The sequence below is a fragment of the Lissotriton helveticus genome, chromosome 1_2 (assembly GCF_964261635.1).
Source record: "Lissotriton helveticus chromosome 1_2, aLisHel1.1, whole genome shotgun sequence".
Taxonomy (NCBI): Eukaryota; Metazoa; Chordata; class Amphibia; order Caudata; family Salamandridae; genus Lissotriton; species Lissotriton helveticus.
The window spans coordinates 344,721,179-344,740,173 of record NC_136058.1 but is presented as its reverse complement, the minus strand read 5'-3'; the positions used below and the strand labels follow the sequence as shown (position 1 = coordinate 344,740,173).

General features: G+C 45.6%; 1 long non-coding RNA gene across 1 annotated transcript in view; it reads right to left on the bottom strand.

Annotated features, from left to right (window-relative positions):
- Positions 1 to 267: 267 nt before the first annotated feature.
- LOC144807897 (uncharacterized) overlaps positions 268 to 18,995 on the bottom strand; it is a 114,664-nt gene continuing 95,936 nt past the window's right edge. Inside the window, exon 3 of the long non-coding RNA XR_013606511.1 lies at positions 268 to 654. This is a non-coding gene — a long non-coding RNA (uncharacterized LOC144807897). The remainder of the gene's footprint in view (positions 655 to 18,995) is intronic.

Genomic DNA, 18,995 nt, shown 5'->3' with positions numbered 1-18,995 from the left:
AGGGGCATCAAATGTGATCTACTATGTATTTATTTTATGAATGATTTCTTACGATACACGTTGTGAATAAAAACAATGGTGTTATAATTTTCTTGTATTTACTTAAGTTACCTAACCATGGTTTATTCGTTCTAGTATCTGGGACCACATTGTTTAGATATATTGTTGACATCAGCTTTATCAGCATTATAAGGCTTTCCATCCCACTGAAAAGGAAATGCCAGGAATAATAATAATTACAGAAAAAAACTAAGGAATACTTATTAATTCATTTCATTTATAATCTTTATTTTGGCACAACAGAGCCATAAAAGATACATAAAAACAAGAATTACATAACAAAGTCTGTATAGAGGAATACTTATTCAATAAAGTAATTTCTTTGACAAAGACAACTTTAGGCTTGTAATCTTGACCCGAGGGCAGGCATGTATCACAAACTTGAGTTAAACTTGGAGACCAACTTGTTTAACTGCTGCCGTTTGCTCCGAATCTATGATGGCTGTTACTTTGGAGTTTCTCTTGGTGTCACTGGTGCATTGTTGCACAAGTCATCAGAACAACAGGCAAGCTTGTAGCCGTAACGCTTGTATAATGGGTCGGGGGGTTTTTGGCCTTCACAATCTGCCATCGTTGTGCATTCTTTAAATATTGCTGTAAAAAACAACAATCTAATTAGTTCATTCTATTTTCATTTGCTTCAACAAGTAAAGGACATGAATTGCCATGAAATATTACATTTCCTCCTCTTCTCCCATTCTCCAGTGCTGCTCACACTTCCTACAGCTGTTTTCTCTTTCTATCCCTGGAATAGGGATTTACCCATAAATTCCCAGGCTTTTCACAGCACTGCCTGTTCTTTTGTTGTACCCTTGTCAGTTCCTGAGGGCTGTGGGGCATTGCAGGGGATACTGAGGGGTCGATTAGGATGGTGGAAGGACTGCTACAGCCAGCCATGCGGTGGCGGTCCTCCCGTCCGCCGACTGCTAGTTCCCCCCGCTGCATTAGGATAAAGGGGAATCGTTTCTGACCGTGGCGGACTAAAAGACCATCCGCCACTTGTCCGTCATAAGCAATCATTCAGATTGCCTGGTGGACGGTCCAGGGACCATAAAATGGTGGTGGTGCCTAGCAGGCACTGTCTACCAAATTATGGTGGTAGTAATTGAAGGCCTTTCAATCGCAGCATTGATGCATGTGGGAATTACTTAGGGGGTCCCATATCTGTTGGGGGAAGTGAGGGTGCACTTGGGGAGTACCCATAGTACCCCCCCTTTATTTTACAACACTACTTGGCAGGCACCGTGTGGTTCCTGCCATGTAGTGCAGTGAAATGTACAACATGGTTTTTTGCTTTGCTACGGTTGCTGCTGTGAGCAGCATCCGCTGCAATGTTAAAAACCAAAATGCGACCGCGATGGTGGTGGTCGCATCCTGATTTGGTATGTGGGACTGCCGCATGTATTGCGGACGGTCCCATTTTACCACAGGATGGCAAACGGACTCAAGTCCATCCGCCATCCTAATGAGCCCCTGAGTCCCCTATATCGAAGATATTGTTTAGTGATAAGGATGTTCTATCTTATTTTGTTAAACTTTGCGCTTAATGTTTGTTAAGGGCTGATTCAAATATCCCTGCGGTGGCAGTACACCGGCTCGGGTTCAAGAGTCCTCTTCACTCCCCAGTTGTGGCTCTGAGGGGAAGGTGGGCTACAAGCTGCTTCTCTTACTTATGTCAAATACTGCCTCCGTTCTTTTGGGAATTGAACAGCTTCAGTGAGCACTGTTTGTTTAATTACAGTGGCGCTGCATTCTAGATAGTTTCTTGATGGCCAAGGGTGCCACATAGTAGAACCTACTTCTCGGTGCAGAGCAGAGGGGTAGTGTCTGAATATGTGGTCCCTATGGCTGATGTGGCTTCCTTTCTACTCTGTTAGAGTTCTAATATGCTCCTCTTGAAAAGAAAAATAAAGAAGGAAAAGGAGGGGTTGAGTAAAGACAGTTCAAATACAAATAAGCTTTATTTTAGTTACATACGCAACCATGAGAGTAGATCAAAAAATGTAAAGTTAAAAAAATAAAAGAAATAATTACGATCTGAACCATTGAGCAGCTACATTGCAAGAACAAGGGTGATATATGGCACAAGAGAGTGACAGTGCATCAAAACTATAGAGAGCTAAACAGATGAGTTATTCTACAAGATCAAGTTCTAAGGTGACATAACATTACAGCAATACAGTCACGCCTTTAAAACATTACCATATACCGAATATATTATAAAGAAATTGGCATAATGGCTGCTAAAATTATATAGATTGCCTTTTTGCAAGTAAAAACTGTTAAAGGGTGAAACTTTGGCTTTGAGTGCTGGACGAAATATACACATCAGAGTAAACCCTGCCCCTTGAGAATTTACAGAGGCTTATGGAGTCTCTCTTTTAAGAGAAACCTTAGGCGTCTGGATGTTTGCTTATCATTTAATATTGATTAGGCACTTGGTGGGCCTCCCAGTTATGGACCCAGATGGGTATTTAAGTGGACCATCTCACTGGTGCCTACTTGTGGAAGCATCTCAGGAAGTCACACTGTCTCCTACCTGTCACTGAGAGATACCTTCATTGAGTCAAGAACAGCGGGCAGGGATCTTGGGATTCCTCTGTGTCTGATAAGGATCTGCAGAAGATAGTGAGGTGCCTTTTTGAGACACATAATCGCCGCTGTAAGAGTAATTCATTGCCTCAGGATTCTCATGTCTCCAGACAGATCCTGCTTCTGACTCTGTCATCCTGCTCCTCCTGGGCTTCTTCAGAGTATGATGAAGAAGTGGCAGGTTTTCTGGTTGATCTGTCTGCTCCTAGACCGAAATGTGTTTTGATAGGGAAGCTGAAGTCGGTGGTCTCCTACCTCTCTCACAATCTTCAGCTGCCTGTGGAGCAGGATTAGTGAAGAACAAGTGGGGAGCAGTTTCATCAATTCCAAAGGCCCTCTTCCCCCAGGGTGTCTGTGATTACTAGTTTTTAAAATCTCTTGTAGAAAGAAAGGAAGGACCCTGCCAGAGTCTCAGTTCCTAGATTCATAGGGGAACATTGATACTTTGGCAAAAGGAGTGACTGTACTGCCTGAATGACAGGTGGTGAACCTCCTTCTAGCGTATTTATTGGGTAAACCATCCCTTCTCACTGAGAACTTTGTCCTTTCAAGCCCTGCAGATTCAAAGCCTGAGGGAAAGAGATTTCATACAGGTCTTAGTCTTGCTTTAAGTGTGGGGATCTGTTAGATATATGTCTCTCAATCCTTAGGCAAGGACTTTTAGTTTCTCTCTGTCTCTCATGCTGCATTCAGGCTGGTAAAGATTTCTCAAAGCTATTGGGAGCAATGGAGAACCTGGCCCATTTCTTGTTGGATGGTATGCAGGACTACCTATGAGCCTCAGCCATGGCTTTAGCAAGCTCAGCTGCTGCTAGGCATCAATTGCACCTTAGGAACTGGATGCAGCCCAAAAAAGCTGTCGGTTGAGAATGCCCTTCTTGGGACCAAAAAACTCTCTGATTGTAAGTGCTAGGAACTTCAGCTTAAGTCCTTTAAGAGTCAGAAGCAAATTATGCCTTTTGTCACAAACAGAAATCTTGGTAAAGAGGCAGGAAGAAGAATGAGCATGAGTCAAAAGACTGACTTCTACCAGAATAAGAACTATTTTCAGCCTAAGGAAAATCAATCACGCAGGAGAGGCAATAAAAAACTGAGCTCCTAACTATGCCAGAACCTCTACGGGGCCAGTGGGAGGTCATCTGCAGTTTTGTCATCAAATATCAGGAGATTTAATATCATATATGCATATTCAGCAGCTTGTTTCTTAGTGATACTTCATAGAATTACTTCTAGGTTTTTAAGACCCACATTTTGTTCAGATAGTTTGACGGGGAATTAACAGCTGTCTGGAGAGCAGTTCAGTACTTTGCACGTGTGTCGAAGGGAAGAGCTCTGGTGGCTCATACTGCCAATACAGTGGCAATGTCCCACTTGAATGGTCAGTTAGGTTTGGGTCTCATCTCTCTGAAACAGGTGGTGCAATAGATTTTCTCATGAGAGGAGTTTAATCTACTTGATCTCAGAGCCAATTACATCATGGGATGTCCAAAATACTCAGGTGGATTACCTGTGCGGAATGTTTCTAAGCTCCTGGTACTTTGTCCTCAGCATCTTAATCTTCTGGTTGATTCCAGAAGGTGAGGGTGTCATATACCTAACCTATTCGCAACTCATCACAATTCTCAACTCCTGAACTGCCTGTCAATGTTTCAGAATCATCTAGCTATGACAATAGATGCCCTGGCCAGCTCTTTGCCCTTCTGTCCATTCCATTGTTTCCAAGTCAGCTGGCTAGACTCCAGAGGGAATGATGTTCGTTCTGCCATTTCGGACAAGGCAACAGCTGTTTCCGCTCTTGAGGAGGTTGGCATTGGGCCCATAATGTATAACACCATTGAGCACTGCTCCCGTGTTGCAGTCGCAACTACCCCTTAATTCTCTGGCCTAATTCTCTTCGTCTGGAGAATGAGAGGGAGAAGTTCTTGAATAAGGCCTCTCTTTTTCTATTTCCAGATTAGTACAAGCTTCCAGAAGATAATCCACTAATAAGGTTTGATTCTTCATGCAGAGAGACAGATTTTTCTCTCCAGTTAAATCTTCAGTTCCTATTATCCTACAGTTTCTCCCGTTCCTGGAGTGATTTGTTAAGGGAATGTCTGTGGCCACCCTCAGATTGCGATGAACTGCAATAAAGTCATTCAGATGCCCGTGGAATGAGCTGTTTGCAGCTAAACCTTTAGTATCTAGGCTTTCTTAAGACACTGATGTCAAAAGACAAGAATTTGTAACTCACATAGAGCGGAGTCTTACGGGAGAGGCGACCACCACCTGCAGGGGGCTATGGAACATGTCTTCGGGAAAAGGAGATGTAGGATTGCTGCTACTGGTAAGGGCCTGAGCTGGCCTCATCCAGGTATAGAAAAGCTGTCCAATGGGACAGCCATTGGAGCTGTGCCTCCTGGAAGTATGCTTCAAGGCACTGGACCCCAAAGTCTTTTTGGTCCACTGGCAGCTGCAATTTGGTCAGGTTAACATGCCAATGCCTTGATCCCCATGTTACTGTACAGAGGACAATGTTCCGTTCCCTGAAGAAGGAGTGGGGGAGTCTTACCTGGAGATTCACAAAGTAGTACAGCAGACAGGGCAGTATAACAATTTTCACCAGTACAATGCTACCGAAAGGTACCTTTTGGAAGGGACCATCAGAAGTGCAATTAGTACCGGATACCCGAATGACCTTGTGGAGGTTCCCCTCATAAGGGTCCAGGGGAGTGTGGTAGAAGCAGACCCCCCAGAACTGCGTTGTCTGTGTGTACCAATTTAGGCAGGTGTCACCAACGTATATGTCCTGAAACTGTTGCCCATGGCTGCGCAGGTACCGGCCAATGGAATGCCCAACTCCTGACCTCTCAAATTTAAGTGTACAGCCATAGACTTCATTACCAGCACAAATAGCAGGGGTGAGAGCGGGCATCACTACCTCGTCCCTCAACACCCGGAAAGCAAGACGAGACTAAATGAACTAGGCGGATCTTGGATGTTGGGTTGGGGTACAATAGTTTGGTGTAAGCTAAAAGCAAAGGTCTGATTCGATTGTGAGTGAGCACTGCAAACAGGTAATGCCAGGCCATGGTATCGAATGCCTTCTTTAAATCAACAATGAGGCAAATTCCCCACGGGAACTACCCCCTTACCTGGTCCTACAAATTGAGAGGTGGCGGATATTCTGGGAAGTGCTATGGCCCGGAGTGAAGCTGAATTTGAGGCAGACACCTACCATTGTATGCTGGCCAGGGAAGCGCCACGCTGCTAATTTTTGGCAAGCTGCCACCTGCTTCAAGCTCTGCTGCTAGCGCACTTGTTCAGCGCGATCACGCACTTTGTTATATTTTCTTTAAAAAAATCGTCAACTGCTTTTAAATACATTTGGGGCTTTGTAACTGCATCGTGACTCCCCGCTCCACCACAGCTTTACAGCCGCTTGTTGTGGAGGGAGGATCACTTTTCCGACTTCCGGGTGACCACGGAGGAATGGCCATCTTTGGAAGCGGCGTTCAATTATTTCCCCGTAATTAAGGGGCAGACTATACTTAAAGAAAGTATGGCACCGAAGAGCAGCGGGCGCGCCACTGGCACGCCAAAGGCAAGCACGTCTGTGCCCGTCCGCACCCGTCCGCGCCCCTCCACGCCCCTTCCAGGACCAGGGGCCAGAAACCCTGCCCTAACGACCACATCCCCGGGGAATCCACATACTTATACCAGTTCAGAACTTCTGGAACTAAAGGTAACAGTCCACCCGCAATGTCAGCCCTCGATGAGTGTAGAACAACCATTTTACTGTCCCGTATGTGGGTTCAAGGAAATTACTAGAGATCACAACAGACAGAGAAAAACTCCATTACAGTGCTAGGTGATTTTCACATCCACCTGGATGATCTCAACAACCCTTCCGCTAAAAGGTGTCTAGCTCACATGGAAGCCTTACAGCTACCACAGCTGGTGCCCTCTGACACACATGAGAAAGGTCACCTCCTAGACCCCATTTTTTCAAATGATCAGAGACTGAAGGGACTAGACCCAATATGGATGCCATGGACTGATCATGCCCTGATCCCACTGCAACTCCAGATACCCATAGAAGGACAAATGAACATCTCTCAGTAATGGGACAGAAATGGCCGAAGACAGTGCCTGAAGCCTGGATCCTTGATCTGGAATCCTCCACGCCCCCAGACAGTAAAGATTTGAATGAAGCCCATAGTAACTGGCTAACTTGGATAAACGGTTCCATTAATAGGAACGTTAGGAAGCCAGGTCCCTTATGTCATAAAAACACCAATAGATCCTCCTGATTCTTTCCCATGCTAGTTGAGCAGAAAAAGAAATGCAAAAGACTGGAACAAGAGTAGAGGAAGCCTAATGATCCTGAATGTAAAAAACCTACAGAGCTGCCATACATCTCTATCAAAAAAGCATCAGGAAAGCACAGGCTGCTTTCCATGAAGAACAAATCACCAAATCCTCCAAATCCCACATGGAACTTTAAAAAAAATTGTAAAATCACTTACTAACACAGAACAAGGGCCAAACAGGCCCTAACACTCCAAAGACAGGTGCAATGGGCTGGCCACCTTCTTCAAAAGTAAAGTCAAAAATATTTCTAACTCTCTCCAACCCAAACCCACAAGGATTTTAGGAAATACCCCCATCCCACAATACGAGTCTCAGATCGAAGTACCTATGGCCGTACCATTTCTCATGACTATCCCTTCCATAAACCCGGACCATATATCAGACTTAGTAAGGAAAATCAAGTCAGGATCCCCTTTGGACCCAGCCCCTCCACACATTCTTGTCCAAGGAGGGGAACCCGTCTTCACTCAACTAGGGAATCTCATTGATCTTTCGTTTGAAAAGGGTAGGGTACCCAAGGAATGTAAACATGCCATCATTAAACCTTTGATGAAAAAGACGCACCTGGACCCAGCCGAGTTATCAAACTATCACCCAATATCACTTCTGCCTATAGTGGGAAAGAAGGCAGAAAAACATGTGCACACCACAATCTCCACCTTTCTCGAAAACAACGAAGTCATTCATCAGACTCAGATGGGGTTTAGACCTAAGCACAGCACCGAGTCAGCACTGTTAGTGGTCACTGAAAACTCAAAGCCATCCTAGACCAAGGAAAAATGGCAGAAGTGGTGCTCCTAGACCTGAGTGCCGCATTCAATATGGTAGACCACACAGTGCTGATACAGAGGTTGGAAAGGGCTGGAATTGGTGGAAGAGCGAAGGAATGGGTTGCCTCCTTTCTAAGTGACAGGACCTTCCAATGCGTGGAGGCCGGATTCAAGTCAGACCCCAGTTTCCAGCACCTTGGGGAGTGCCTCAGGGTCCTTCCCTGAGCCCATGTCATCCAGGAATTTGGCATCTCCATCGTGTCATACACGGATGACACGCAATTCGTTTTCTCAATTTCCGACACCCTTAACTCTGATCATCTGCAGCTTGTTCCCTGCCTTGAGAAAATTGGATCCTGGATAGCGGACTGTAGACTTAAGTTGAAAGGCGATAAGACAGGACTGATGATCCTGGAAAACAATTTCAACCCTGGCTCAGAAATCCTGTGGCCAACTAGCTGGGGACCACCCCCATCTCCCAAGCCAGCCATAAAAAATCTTGGTACAAAATCTTACAATGGAGATACAGGCCAAAAAACTATCTGGTACCTGTTTTGGGATACTACGCCTGGTTAGGAAAATCATATCCATACTTCCGGAAGATGCGAGGAGAACAGTAGTCCAGGCCCTGGTGATCTCGAACCTGGACTACGGAAACCCCCCTCTTCCTTGGTTCTCCCAAATACGTAATAAACCGTCTACAAACTGTTCAGAACGCAGCAGCTCAATTGTTACTGAACATACCTAGACGCAGGCGTGGTGCATCCATTGGGGTGTAGGGGCGTAGCCCCGCTAAGCGTCGTAGCTTGCACGCACCGCTCCTGCAAAGCAGCACAGACTGCAGTCAGACAGTCTCAGTAACAGAACCTCACGGCCGAATATCATTATCAGAGTGCGCGGTGCCAGGGGGTGGGGCTGGACTGAGCTGCTGCAGCTTGAGTGACAGTTCACTCAGTTGCAGCAGTAGTGTGCAAACTGCGCATGTGTATTTTTGGGCTTTATTCAGCCCGCACATGCGCTTACTTCTTCCCCCTTAGCGAGGGACCCAAGGGGTGCTGTTTCATGCAGCACCCCCAGGGCCGCAGCCCCCAGGGTTGAAAGGGGCGAATTGTATTTGTGCCCCCTAGCCAATCCTGGCACTGCATACAGCGCCAGGATTGGTTGGTCTCAATGGTCCACCGTGCAGCAATCCATCATTGGGTGCCGCGCGCGTGGGTGGTGCCATACTGGTGGCACACTGCCGCATTCGCACTGTATGGCCAATCACTGTGGGACTTCATGTGAAGCCATGCAGTGATTGGCCATTTCGGGACCCTGGCACGCTGTCTGTCTGGCTGCTCACAGCCAGCTCACTCCCGCCTAGTCTGTCTGACTGGACTCTGGAGTCCTGACACCGGTGGAGTAGACTCTGTGTAGAGAGATCGGGATCCGAGATCCACCATTCCTGCAAAAAAATTAAAAGTAAGATCTCGCTCTCTGTGTGTGTGTTGTTACAGTTAGTTAGTAGTGGCTCCGGGCGGCTCGGCTCGCGGCGGTAATAACTAATAAGGGATTGTTTGTGTATCAGTCAGATACTTAACTAGTGCAACAAACGACTTTTCACGACTGCCATAGGTATTGCTTTGGACAGCTGGACTAGTGGACTCGCCTGCATGTGATTCACGGGGAGTCTGTTCTTTCAAAGCTCGTAATCTCACGCTCGCCACTAGTAGCAGCCTAGCAGGTCAGAAGCAGGACCCCGGTGCAGCCTATCAGTACTGCAGGCAGGACTAAGAGGGGGGAGGGGACAAGGAGGGGGGTTTCGTTTCGTTTGCAAAGTAAACCCTGAGCGCCACCAGACAAAAAATTAAATCCTGACCTTGGGGAATGTGATCGGGTGCTCGTGTAAAGTGCTCCCACCACGCACGTGGGCCGAGTTGGTGCTACTAAAAATTGCAACAACAAAAAATAGAGCGAGAGGGAGGTTTATATTTATAGGAGGAATAGAGTGCTGAGATTGCGTCTTTGCGAGCTACAGTTTGCTCCATTGAATTCCTTAGCAAGTGGCAGTGCTTTAACCCACGGAGTTATTTTATAGTCCCACCACGCTCATATTTACGGACTCAAGGTTATGGAATGTTCGAGTCTCTTAGACTTCCAGCTAACTTTATACTGACATAAATATCGGTGAGGGGGATTGATCTTCATTGGACCAGGCATCCCAAGGAGGAAGGCAGGCGGGAAACCCTTGGTAATCCTCCAGCTCACATAGGTATTGCTGCCCACGTGCTACATTTTACTTTTACTGCTGACACGTGCAGGCCTCTAAACATTCATAGTTATTACGCAGCACAGCTTGTAAAACATGTAGCCAGAATCTGTTCTATTAAAATGATTGCATTTATTGTGAACTAACAATGACCTTACACTTTCAAAACAAAATGGCCACTGCCCTATACAGCATGCTACTCCAATTAGCCATTAAAATGAAGAGGAAGCCCATGGTGCAGTATGCAAATCAGTTTACGCCCACCACTTTGAAATGTCACCAGCCGCCCTTGCCTAGACGGCAATCAGTTAAATCAAGATTGAAGGAATTGCATTGGCTCCCGGTTCAAGCCAGAATTAAATTTCAGTCCCTCAACCTGGCTCATCGTGCCATGCACGGAAGGGGTCCGGCACTCATTCAAAACCTGGTTACCCACTACACACCCCACCGACAGCTTAGATGAAGCTCAAAATTCCTCATGAAAGATACCACAATAAAAAGAGCCAGATGGGGCGGAAGGTCCTTCGCTCATCTGATACCTCCGCTCTGGAACAGTCTTGATCCAGACATCCAATTCACTCAAAACAAAGTACAGTTCAGGAAAAAACTCAAGACCCGCCTCTTTACACAAGACTAAGTGCTCACCCCCTCTACCTGATTCATAGAGCGCTGAGATGCCTAAGGGTAGTCACACGCTCTACAAATCCCTTAAACATAAACATAAACATAAACGGGGTCTACCACCTCCTGAAGGATCTGAGAATATTGTTCAGTTAGAATTTGGCATAGGAATTTATAAACCACCCGAGAATAGCAATGGGTCTGAAAGAAGCTGGTTGTGTGGGGTTCCTGTCTGTCTTGGAGAGAGACACCAGAATGGACTCACAAAGCGATTTAGGAAGCTCCCCACCCCCTAGCACTGCTCTGTATATATCCGCCAGCCCGGGTGCCAGGAGTGATGAAAAAGTATGGTAATACTCATGGGGGAGGCTGTCTAAGCCAGGTCCTTTGTTCCAGGCAAGGTCACAGATCGCTTTTTTTCCGACTGTTGGTGTGGTATCCGTGTCCAAAGAGAGTCTTTTGAGGATCGAGATGCGAGGAGAATAATGCCCACCAGGAACATGTCCACAAGTTCTGCCGGAAGCTCTGGGGCGCCCGGTAAATGGATGAATAATACTCATAGAATGCTGGCAGTGTACCAGCCTAGTTGTGGACTGTAACTCCTGAAACATCGACCACTTTGGTTATGGGATGAGTCACTGACACCTGTCGGACTAGCCAAGCTAGGAGTCTGCCATGTTTGTTGAGTTCCCGATGGACTTTACCTGCATGAGCTGTGAAGTTATAGTGCTGTACATTTTCAAGGAGAGCAGCGTATACAATTTTCACATCTACTAGCTTGCGGGACTAGCATGGGATCAGTGTCTATTGATTAACCTTGATCAGCTAGGGCCCACTCAGCTGCCCCTATGCCACTCTCCGAGGTCCGGTGGATTACTGCTATCTGCTGGATACAGGCTCCCCTCATGACTACCTTGAAGGCACCCCATTCTGGCCTAGTGGAAGCTGTAAAGGTGGTTTTAGCAGAGTACTGCCTGATGCATACACCCTGGTATTCCTGGAACACCGAGTCAATAAGACAGTCTCACAGCAGTTTCCAAGTGGGTGTGGGAGGCGAGAGGGCCATTTGAGGTCCATGACATGCACATAATGATCTGAGACTTTTCTTCCCAGCTAGTCCACATGCTGATTAAGGGGTAGGAGCCAAGGAGTGCCGAGGAAACGGCAAAGTTGCATGTGCCGGCTATGCGGAATGAAATTGAAGGAGTAAAGCCAGGATGTAAGAAGTCGGGAACGCCATGCATCTGGAAGCACCCAGTGGAGTATGGTTAAAATTATGCTCCTGTGTGTGTAGAAGGGAGTGCGGCAGGGGAGGATGTGAGTCTATCTAGGGCTAGGTCAAGACTGCTGTTATAATCTCCGCCTAAAGCCCATGGTGACTCAATGGTATGGGTAAGTGCGGAGGAGAGAGTATCCCAGGTGGCCCCTGCTCGGCCTTCGGCGCATAAACACTTCCAACTAGAACTGGCTGGCAATCTAGGTGGCCCTTGAGAAGGGCGTAATGTCATGCTGGTTTCCGGAGAGGGGACCCCAGGATGAATCCACATGGATACACTGAACAGATTGTGGTGGAAAAAAGCCCCTTCAGTGCCTGCGCAAATGGTCCAACTCCCCGGCAGTGACATGTGTCTCTCGAGTAAAATACCCTCCGCCTGCTAGCTATTGATGTAGGAGCAGACGGCATAGCATTTTCTAGTGGAGTATATGTCATGGATGTTTAAGGTAAGGGATTGGATGTCAGGGCTGTGAGCCATATTGATGTGCAAGTGGTGCAAGCACAGGGTGCCTATAGTCAGACCCAGAATTGCCAGATCAGAGCCCTGGAAACCATGAGACTTCTACATGCCAAAATGTTGTGGTTGTGAGAGAGGAGATGATTAAGGGGAACTGTGTCAACTGGGGAGGGAGCTTACCACAACAGGTGGTGCACCCATACTGAGCATATAAATTTCACAGTGTATTTTTAACTTGCATAGGAATCAAGAGATTCTTCTCCATTATTTACCTCCAGATAATACCAATAAGGACCTTTGATGCATCTCCTGGATGTAGTAAGTGCCATAAGAACTACCGATTGAATATAGGCTCTCTGAAGCCCACTTTGTAAATTTAAAACCTGTTAAGAGAGGGGAAAAAAACAACTTCTTCCACTACAGCACAATGGATATAATCAGGTAGCTCTACAGCTTATCTGGGTTGTGGTAAGGGGATAACTGAGAAAATGAAGACTCAATCATCTAGAGGAATGATATCTTCCTGGGTTGAATGGGCAGAGTGTTATTTTAAAGAGATTTATAAGGATGCAACGTAGGTCTTACCTTCAACATATATTTTTCATGATAGACTGCATGTTAATCAGGACTTTGAGTTACACTTTGGGTTAAAGCTTATTTTGGGGCCGATGTCAGCTTGTAGACATTGTTTGCTTTCCTTTTTTATGTTTGTTGGGGTACCAGAGATCAGGTGAATTTATATGCATCAGGAGTATAGAATGGATATTAAGTAAGTTTTTTCCAACTTTATTCAGCTTTTATTCTTTAGTTTGTTCTTTTGACTGATGAAGGGAGGGGGTAAGCTTGGTCAAACCTCATTAGGTAAGGAATGCGACAAAGAAGGAAGAGAAAAGTAATACTCAAATTACTTATGAGCAATCTTCATTAATATGATTCTCCCTTACTCATTCTATTGCTTACAAAACCTTCATCCCGACCTGGTGTGCTTCATCTGCCTTTTTGTGCTAAGGGCTAGATGGTAAACAGGCTGTCCTGGGAGAAAAAAGGAGATGAATGGGTAAATCCTTATTCCAAGGATAGAAAGAGAAAACATCTTTAGGAAGTGGTTAGCGGTACTGGAGAACAGGCACATTCACTCATTATATAAGTACTGGGAGGAGTAGGAAAGAATTGGAGTAATGAAGATTACCAGTAAATAATTTGAGCACTACAAGGAGTGTGTGTGTTTCACAATTCATCTCTTCCTGGCTTTGCAGGCAAATTAACCAAGGCCATAGTTGTATTTTCTAGTGACCTCTGCCTCTCAAAAATGATTTAGTATTCTTGGACTTTTTAGGTCTTGCCTAGGCAGCTCGCAAGTGCTGTCTCACTGAGACATTTAGTAATTAGTAGGTGTGTGGAAACTTTAGCTGTTGATCTCCTATTGGTGCGTTCACTTGTCTTTTACTTTGTCTTTCTGTTGACAGGTTAATATGTATGTTTTTCCCTCCTTTTTTGTGGGGGAACGCCCATACAGCACCGCCTACCTACTGTATTCATGCAGTCAGTGGATTGAAGTGTTTCTGTTGGCAAAATAATGTTGTTGGTGGTTGCTAGCTTATGTATAACATGGATATAGTTTATTTGTACTGGCCGTAATTATGATGCAAGAGACATTTGGCGAGGCGTGGTTACAGTCGTCTTTTTAGTGGTTTATCGTAAACGAAAATGTACAGTTTGCGTGTTTATTAACTATATAGGTAACTTTGTAACACCGCGAGCACAACTTTACCATTTTCCTGTGTTTAACTTTTGTGTGTTTAATAAGTCTATAGGCTACTTTGTAACACTGCACATGTTTGTAGTTAGCTGCAATTGTTTGCACATTTAATAAGCTATATTATGAGCAATATGAGTTAAAAAAAATCCGCTAGCACGTGTAATGAGTATATAGGCACCTTTGTAACGCTGCAAGCACAACTTTAGAATTTTGCTGTGGTTACCGTTTGTGTGTCTAATCAGTATATAGGCAACTTTGTAACACTGTGCGCACAACTTTAGCATTTAGAATAGATTAAAATGTGTGTTGTTTAGTTTGTTTACGCATAATTAGCCTGTTTTTGTTTTGTTTTTGAAGTGTTGGATTTTACCCCGAAACTTATACAACAGGAGACTTTTAGGATGCTTTTGTTCACTAAACATATGTTCATCTATTATATTATATTAACACAGTAACAAACGCACCGTGAAAGCAATTTTTTCTACAGCCTAATTTGTGACAAAGAGATGCAGGGTTTTTGATTAGGCAAAAGCTTTACATAGTATATATTTTTTTAATTTAGAGACTACAAACAAAAGAGGTTTCGGTGCTTTTACACAAAATGTTTTTTTTATTTAACCTGTTTACGTGCGAGCACAACTTTAGCAACCTGCTGTGGTTGATTTGCATCCCCCAGACGCTGCAGACGAATAGATTACAATCTGTCTTGCTCAGCTTCTTTGTCCTTAATTAGCCTGTCCTGGTTTCCTTTTTGAAGTGTAGGATTTTACTCCAAAACATTACACTATATCAGACTTTGTGGCTGCTTTTTTTCCCCAAAAATACGTTTATGTATTGCATTATATTAATACAGTAACAAATGCCCAGTGAAAGCAATTTAAAAAAGAAAGCTAAGGGCCCCATTAGGATGGCAGGCGGATCGCCACAGCCAGGCCGGCGGTAGCCACCGCCTGCCTGGTGGGTGCGATCCGCCCGCTATCCGTGCCGGAATGAACTCCCGCCATTTATTATGGCTGGGGGGGTCTGTGGCGGACGGAAAGACCATCCCGGTCACCTTGCGACCGGGCAGAAAAGGGTACTATATGGTGGCGGTGTCTATCAGACACTGCCAGCCATATTAGAATGGGCATTTTACAATGCCATTCCGTGGCGGCATTGCTGCCACAGAAAGGCATTCGGAGTCTGCTTTGGGGGTCTGTTGCAGGTCCCCAGTGACTTCAGGGAGTGGGGGGTGCACATGGGGGGTACCTATGGTACACCCTAGCAGTTGCATTCACAACATGGCATGCACCACGCGGTGCCTACGATTTTGTACATGGAAGTGCACAGCATGCCTTCCTGGCATTGTGGGGGGCGGTGCTGAGTGCACCGCCTACCACAATGTCAGGTAGGCTGGATGCGTCCGCCACTGTGGCAGGCGCATCCTAATTGCAGGCACGGGATCCCCGCCCTTCTGACGGGCGGTCACTTTCTACGATGGGATGGCGGGCGGAAAAAGCCTGCCTGTCATCCTAATGAGCCCCTAAGTTTTGTATGTAATTTAACCAATGGATTTTGCTTTTATTTAACGCTATAAATGTTGTTTGTGTAGAGCTGCAAACATGTAGCCAAAGGCATTCTTTAGTGGTTAATTTGTAACTAAAGAGTTGTGGGTGTTTTACTTACGAAATCTCTTTATATTGTATATTTATTGTGTTACTTTGCGTAACACAGAGCATATAATTTAAATGTTAACAGTGTTTTAGCTACAGCCGCTTTCCCACCGTTTAATTTGTAAGATGAGCAATGCATGCCTTTTTATTAGGCGGCAGATTCACATAGCGCATTTTTCATTTACCCTGCATAACATAAATGAGACAACCTGTAGAAATAAGGGTGGGATGCTGTTAAAGGACCAAACTTGCAACGTACGAGTTTGGCAAACATGTTTTATTGTTTAGTTGTACTTAGTAACCTTTTATTGCGGAAGGAACACTTAGGCCCCCGTTAGGATGGCGGGCGGACTTTGCCTGGCCACCATCCCTCTGCAAAACCGGACCGCCCGCGATCGGATCGGCGGTCCCACCTTGGCCATTATGATGCGCCCGCCACACTGGCGGGCGCATCATGGATTCATAACATTGCGGCGGGCGGTGTTCACACCGGCACCCGCCGCAATGTTATGAATGCATTGGATGCATTTGCATACACAAAGCGGCAGGCACCGCGCGGTGCCTGACGCTTTGTGTATGCAAATGCAGGGGGGTACCCCCCATGTGCACCCCCACCTAGCCTTCACCATAGGGGCCTGCAACGGGCCCCCAAAGTGAAGACCGCCTGCCTTTCCGTGGCAGCAATGAGCAACTCCCACAGCCCATCCAAATATGGCAGGCGATGTCTGATAGACACCGCCACCATATGTACCCTTTTCCGGCCCGGCCGCAAGGCGACCAGGGCGGATAAGTGGCGGTGGGGAAATATGGCAGTGGGGAAATGGGTGGCGAGCGGGCATGGATGTCAGGCGGATCGCCACTGCCCACATGGCAGTGGCGATCCGCCCGACATCCTAATGGGCCCCTTAATATTTATATACACATAATGATTAAATATCAACTTAGGTGGAGCTACGCTGAAATATATTTTTTTGTGTGTAGTAGGCAAATCGTAGCTACTGCCACCCTTCTAGTGCTTGTGAATGGTTGAAGAAGAAGGTGTACTTTGAAAACGATATGTGTATAAAAGATTTGCAGCGCAATCCTGAGCATGCAGACAAGGCACCATAAATCTGCCTTCTTTTTGTGTATAATTAAGTCAACGCTGCCATATATTTTGGTGCTTGTTGGGCAAGTAGTTTTAGTGGTCTTGCATATAGATTTACATGTACAATGTACACAAATGTACATTAATATTTATGCGAAAAAGCTACTGATACCGGCAAGTACTTTGTTTTTGAACACAGGCATGTGTAGTCATTAATGAAGGTGTGCAGTGGTGTTACTGACCCGGTCTCCCCACCGCATTACCCATTTGCTGTTTTTTTTAGTTGCCTTTTTTCGAGCATAGGCTAGTCAACTTGTATGTACACACCCTCTCTAAAACTTGCTATGCCACACATAGACCACAGTGCTTGTATCTGCATTCCACTGAGCCGCTGTGCTCTATGCTTTCTTGTGGTGCACACAGGGGTTTATGCTAGGAAGATATGAGGCAATAGGTGTTACCATGTACATGTAACAGCCTAGTGCCCCACAAGGTGGTGGTGGGGATTTGAATCTTGTACTTTTTGTAGCTATATGTGACATTTATTGTCTTAAGTGTGCCTTCTGCTTATTAATAATGCCTTTAAAGCAATATTTGTGTGGCCTTTGGACTCTGTGTGTGTCATTTTCAGGCCCATTTAGCCTTGTTTACCGATACATGAGCCTTTTAATTATAATAATGTATGTAACAAAGCATATTGACTAAACTTTCATAGTTTTAGCTGAAGCTGCTTTTTGTAAATTAGCCTTTTTTTGGTGCCTAAGTAAGTTAACCCACCCATATATTTTTGTGCTTTCCGTACACGTAATTCCAGTGGGCTTGTAGATAGATTTACATGGGCAATGTATGCGAATCAACAGCAAAATGTATGCGGCAAAGCTACTGTTACTGGCAATTAATGTGTTTTTGAAGACAGGCATGTGTAGTAGTTATTGAAGGAGTGCAGTGCTGCTACTGACTCATCCCCCCACTGTATTACTCGTGTATGGATTTTTGAGTCACATCCTTTTGGACGGACGCCAGTTACACTGTATGTACACACCCTCTCTAAACACACACTTTCTAAAGCTCGCTATGCCACAAAGAGACAACAGTGCTTGTATCTGCATTCCAAGAACCTCTATGCTCTGTGCTTCCTTGTGGTGCACACAGGGGCTTATGCTATGGAGATATAAGCCAATAGGGTTCACCATGTACATTTTACATTCTGGGAGTTGCAGTCCTGGTTTTCATCCATCCTCCACACTTGATTTCCATGTTTTGTAACAGGGGGTCTTGGAATGGAAGCGTGGTCTCGGGGAGTCATGAGGCGAAGCTGGACCCCAAGTTCTGGGGTCCTGTAGGGATGGTGTAGGGTTGTGTTTGTAGGAGAGTAGGGTCTGCTATCCTATGTTCACCCCAAATTTTTGCTTTTTGCTTCACTGGTTTATGACTTAATGTGGCTGTGGGCCTGCTAATCAGACCCACAGCCTGCTGTTCTCTCTCTAAATTAATGCCAATGCACACCAGGTGCGTTACGAATTGGAACTGGTTCACCTTATTGGCCCCTGTAACAGTGTACCCCAGGTACCCAGGGCATAGGTGTTTCCAAGGCCTACCAGGGGCTGCAGCACGTATTGTGCCACCCCTGGCCTGGCCTCCATATTTGACACAACTGGCTGATCACTCAGCTGGGGCAAGTTGGTGTAATCACCTCTTGCTTAGGTATAGTATGCCTATATCTAACTTAAAATGGACACATATGTTCCTGTCAGCCACTCCTATGGAAGGCCTCATCAATCCTGGAGGCAGAGTGCTTGGAAATATGTGAGATAGTGCTCTAGCATGAGCTGAGCCTGTCTGCAGCTTTCGGAACCACGTCCTTTAGCTGTTCCATGATACTGCCATACCATATACTCTTAAGTGCATTATGAACCTCGCGGTTAAATGCTATCTTTGGTTTGCTTTATCAAAACATGTCGAGTAAGGTGTCATACCAATTGGGATACTACCCCCTTCGCCAGTTCTGGCGACGGGGGTAACATTCCACCCTTCTAGAGGGACACAACATGTACATAACCTGAACCCCGGTTAAAGTTAAACATGAGCCTCAGCATCACAAAATGGATGCTGCCACCACA